The sequence below is a fragment of the Sinohyriopsis cumingii genome, chromosome 12, assembly GCF_028554795.1.
Source record: "Sinohyriopsis cumingii isolate HCF-2022 chromosome 12, ASM2855479v2, whole genome shotgun sequence".
Taxonomy (NCBI): domain Eukaryota; kingdom Metazoa; phylum Mollusca; class Bivalvia; order Unionida; family Unionidae; genus Sinohyriopsis; species Sinohyriopsis cumingii.
Window position 1 is genome coordinate 117,517,182 of NC_142972.1, and position 6,001 is coordinate 117,523,182.

A 6,001-nucleotide genomic window follows, 5' to 3' on the forward strand; every position below is an offset into this window, starting at 1 on the left:
TAGATAGATAGATAGATAGATAGATAGAGAAAAATGCTTCAGTCAAATGGGTCATGGAGACGTTAAAATACGCACCGAAGGAATAAAAAATAAGTCGTCAAGAAATCATAGACACGTCATTACTTTGCAGCGTTAAGAGGAATTAAAATATTTTCTCAAATGAACACGATTAGATCAAATGTCATCACCTACTTACATACTCGATAAACAAAATGGGATTATCCTGTTACAATGACAAACAATACGTTCTTGACGATGGTACTTTTGCATACGGTCATAAAAATATACGAAGAGATGTTAAAGAAATTTTATTTAATGATCTCGGATTGTTGTTGTAAACACGATTTGGTGACCACAGCGGTAATTTCCCCGGAGGAGCGGTGCCGGTTTTGGGACATGGGGTTGTCCGAAAAACGGTATCGATTCTGGTTTTTTTTTTTTTTTTTTGGTCCCAAAATGATCAAATAAAATATGAACCTGGTATGATGTTATATCATATTTGGTCACAGAACCTGCTTTTCTTCACAGACTAATCATATGATGATGTGAAGAAGAAAAAAATATTACACCAGGGTAATAGTATACCAATGCTGAGTTGCCTTAAACAACTATATGAAAGTGATACATCTCTGAATAAAAAGTTTACCACAGACTCTAATGATTGTTTGTGCTGCCATTCCTGAAATGATGCCAAGGCGCAAAACAGCACCACTTCACGACAAAACCTTAAGGCATAAAACAGGAATACAGAAAGGAGCAATGCATTTGGGTACGTCACCTGAAAATCCAATAATCAAGATATGTTAATAAGATTATATTCAATTTTGTTAAATAAAGTGTTTGTTCAACATCTTTTATTAGCAGTTCAATGCATTTATCCCAATTTTATGTAAGGGGACTAGTATTGTAAAAAAAATATTTGTACGATATTAAATTAGTCTCTTCTGGGAGGCTATACACCCTATAGACTTACGTTTATCTATTTCCTCAACTTTTCGTTATCAGAAACTCCTCCAAACTTACCACATGTTTGGAGAGTTTTGTAATTTCTATGCTTCTTGATAATTTAAGCAAAGATTTGCAGACTGATTACCTGGTAAAATACTTAATATTCTGATATGCTATGTCAGACTATAGCATTATTCGTCATATATGCAAAAATCAATTACTATAGAGTTCTATTATATTTTGATCCTGGAAACTTGCCTATAGCCATTATTTGGAATAATTATATTGCTGGTATTATTTTGTAGTATTATATTGTTTGGCATTTTATTATTTTGTAGTATTATATTGTTTGGTATTATATTATCTTGTAGTATTATATTGTTTGGTATTCTTAAATTATTTTGTAATATTATGTTGTTTGGTATTATATTATTTTGTAGTATTATATTGTTTGGTATTATTACATCATTTTGTAGTATTATGTTGTTTGGTATTATACTATTTTGTAGTATTATATTGTTTGGTATTATATTATTTTGTAGTATTATGTTGGTTGGTATTATACTATTTTGTAGTATTATATTGTTTGGTATTATATTATTTTGTAGTATTATATTGCTTGGCATTATTATATTTTGTAATATTATATTATTTGGTATTATATTATCTTTAAGTATTACATTGTTTGGTATTATATTATTTTGTAGTATTATATTGTTTGGTATTATAATTTTGTAGTATTATGCTGTTTGGTATTAATATATTATTTTGTATTACTATATTGTTTGGTATTATTATATTGTTTGGTATTACACTATTTTGTAGCATTATATTGTTTGGTATTCTTACATTATTTTGTAATATTATGTTGTTTGGTATTATATTATTTTGTAGTATTATATTGTTTGGTATTATTACATTATTTTGTAGTATTATGTTGTTTGGTATTATACTATTCTGTAGTATTATATTGTTTGGTATTATACTATTTTGTAGTATTATATTGTTTGGTATTCTTACATTATTTTGTAATATTATGTTGTTTGGTATTATATTATTTTGTAGGATTATATTGTTTGGTATTATTATATTATTTTGTAGTATTATGTTGTTTGGTATTATACTATTTGGTAGTATATTATTTTGTAGTATTATATTGCTTGGCATTATTATATTTTGTAATATTATATTATTTGGTATTATATTATCTTTAAGTATTACATTGTTTGATATTATATTATTTTGTAGTATTATATTGTTTGGTATTATAATTTTGTAGTATTATGCTGTTTGGTATTAATATATTATTTTGTATTACTATATTGTTTGGTATTACACTATTTTGTAGTATTATATTGTTTGGTATTCTTACATTATTTTGTAATATTATGTTGTTTGGTATTATATTATTTTGTAGCATTATATTGTTTGGTATTATATTATTTTGTATTACTATATTGTTTGGTATTATTATATTGTTTGGTATTACACTATTTTGTAGTATTATATTGTTTGGTAATCTTACATTATTTTGTAATATCATGTTGTTTGGTATTATATAATTTTGTAGTATTATATTGTTTGGTATTATTATATTGTTTGGTATTACACTATTTTGTAGTATTATATTAAGTTAAATACAGCAACAGAGGCTTATGATAAACAGATTCACAACAACTTCTTTCAGGCTAGTTTGGGAAAGAGCCCAAATATTATTACTTGCAATTTACTGCATATTTTTTTCTTGGTCAAAGTTGGGATTATTCCCATAAATTTGTACACTTGTTAGAACTGCATCAGCAAATTTGTTGTTTAAATTGGGTGAGTACCATAGATGAGTGCAAAGAGTGACCCATTATTATCAAAAGCCTCTAATAATGTGGTTACATCTGAATAAATAACACATAATTTTTTAATGGAAAATAATTGGTTCACGGAGGAATTACCAATTTTTTCTACAAATGAAATATTGTGGACTATGTATATACCCATACACCTCATCACAAATGATGTTTCTTTTATATTGGAGGTGTATTAATAGGAGATGGAATCCATGGTTACAACCAGTACATAAAAAAGAAAACTGTATTGTTGAAATACTCATGGGTCTACATTTGGAATTATTTCAGTCAAAAACCTGGCAAGCATTTCAAAACACTAAATGACCATGGTACAAAATATATTGAGACAGTCTTGATTTTGTAGTATGTCACTAACCTATCTTGAACCACACCCAATCTACAATAAAACTATGAAAAGTGGTCCACAATGGAGGGGCAGGGGAATGATAAACATTTAAGATCAAGCTTTTGTGTGGTAGAAGAATTACTGTGCCAGAACTCCATATGCAAACATAATTACTTCTGCATCACAAGTTAATATATTGATGAATAGTGCTGGTTAATAGTTTTTATCATGTAGGAAACAGAATATCATGAAAAGGAGCCTGTATTAAGCTGTAAAAGAGTAGTATATATGTATATTATCCAACTGTATTTCATGGGCATGGAAAAAATAAGTTGACTTTCTGTTTTAAAAAAGATCACCATTGAAATGATTCATTATAATTATTTCAAACCCATAATTTGCAATATATTAAAAGTTTAGTTTACAATCAAAAGTTTTGACAAAATAATTCACTCAATTTGTGTCTGTATAAGATGTACTCACCCCCCAAACTGCAGTCCAGATTGGCCAATGACATAAAGTCATAGAAAATCATACTGTTGAAGTATTTAAATTTTTTACTTGGTCAAAAAATGTAATCAAGTATTAAATAAAAATGTAATAAAGCATGCACTAAAAAAATCCTTTTTACGTCACCAGATATTTATTTTATTTTTAAAAGAAGTTTTCACCAATTTTGTCATGCTTACAAGTCTTAAAGAAATGCAAATAAAAGTGAAGTGACATGATATTCAGATAAGATTATCTGCATCATGGATCTACCTAGGAGTATTTGCTTATAAAGCTAATGAAAATTCCAGGATTCAATTAATCGGCAAAGGCAAAAACACAGTATCTATTTTGCTTTCAGCTAAAAGCATTGTTGTGTTCTTATGTTGGTGACAGAGCTGTAAACGTGTTCTGTCGCAAAGCAGCTTTTTTTCAAACTTTCCTACTCTGAATTAAGATTTAATACTTTGCAAATATAAGCACTGAAGGAAACAGTTTTTTCCAACCATTCTGATATATATTTTTGGTAATTTTAAGATGGTGACAGTGATAACATCTGGAAATCTCTCTTTTACCACTCATAAGGAAATCTTGACTTTCTGTTTGAAAGTATCAAAATGGGTAAATGAAATAAACTACTGAGGTAAATTTAGTGGCAATGAATTTTTCAGTGTACTGGAAGTATATGAATGTACAAAGTATTGATGTCTTGTATAGAGATTTAAAAAGTGGTTTGCGAAAGCCATGGTACAAATTTCCTCTGCAAATTCAACATTCATCGTTACCTCTTACTTTACCAAAACTGTTGCTCAAATGTCCAAAATAAGCAACATAGAAGATATGTTCTTTTCCTACACTAATACTGGATATATTTCAATGTGTGGTACCAAACCCATGATATCTTAATGAGCGGCAAAACCATGATTTAAAATACATATATATCAATTTTGGTACCATATTTGAAATATATCTGGTATTAACATACAAAAAGATGCTTTACTTTTTATTAGATACCAAACTAGCTCCAGAATCGAAGTTTAGAAGATTAAACTTAATCTTCGGCACAACAGGCTCACCCCCACCACCTTTCGTAAATTCGCCTCACTTTCCTGGCCTGATCATGTAAATACACGTGACTTAAGAAAGTGGAGGGATTGGGTTGGCCTAATCTATCACAGCAAATTACATTTTTGGAATTTTGTAAACTATTTGACCCTATCTGAAAATAATGCAAGTCCGAGTCAGCAATGCATCACAGAGGGCTTGTCGTTGTTTTCAAGGAAGTAAGAGCAAATAACTTCAGAGAGACCTGAACAGCATCTGGTCAAATTTCTTTAAGAAAGATTAATTTTCATGTCTAAAATATAAGGTAGTTTCTGTTTATTTGTTCTAGTTCACAATTTACACGTTTTTGTTACTGCATGTACAACTTTTGTGGGCACACACAACCAATCATTGCATGTCATGATAAGAAATCTTACATTTTCAGATGTGAAAATACACGGATATATTTTTCGCATGTGAAAATATCAGAATGAAAAAATATGAAAATTATTTTGCCAATAAGTCTCTATATTTCACAGAAGTATATAGTAAACCAATGTACTCCCACGTCTTTTTGCATTAAACCTTTATTTTGTTAATGATGAAATAAAAGAGCTGCATTGTTTACAAAATCTCCATTATGAATAAGCATCACGGTGCACTCAATGAATCTAGCTTATCATCCTAAAGTGCACTGGATTACAATAGGTAATTGGTGATACGTGGTGAGCTGGGTTGGAGCTTAAGTAAATTCTCAACTATTAAAGTAACTTCAAAATCAAAAATACTTGTGTAATTTTGGCTACTACTGGAACTTCATTTTAAACAAGGGTACTAGTGCTGGTATAGAATTAATGTGCCCTTTAATATTTTAAAAAGTATTGATACTTTATAAGCCAGTTCACTAAAATTCAAGGCAACTTACTCAAAATACTTAAGAATTTCTAAGGTCTTAATCCTGCAATGTCATCGAGGTATTTTCACTGTAAAATCTAAATCCTGCAATGTCATCGAGGTATTTTCACTGTAAAGTCTAAATCCTGCAATGTCATCGAGGTATTTTCACTGTAAAGTCTAAATCCTGCAATGTCATCAAGGTATTTTCACTGTGATTTTTTCCACAAAAAATTCTGAAACTGCTTTAAAGCATGAACATGTAGCTGTTGTTGTTGTTGTAGGTTTTAATGCAATTTTTCAGCACAAGATAGGCTATACATTACGACCAGTATTAATGGTGGAGGAAGAACCCAAGAAAATCCCAGAAAGAACCACCGACCCATGAGAAGCTACTGGCAAGCTTTCTCACTTACCCACATTGGTCAAACCCAAGACT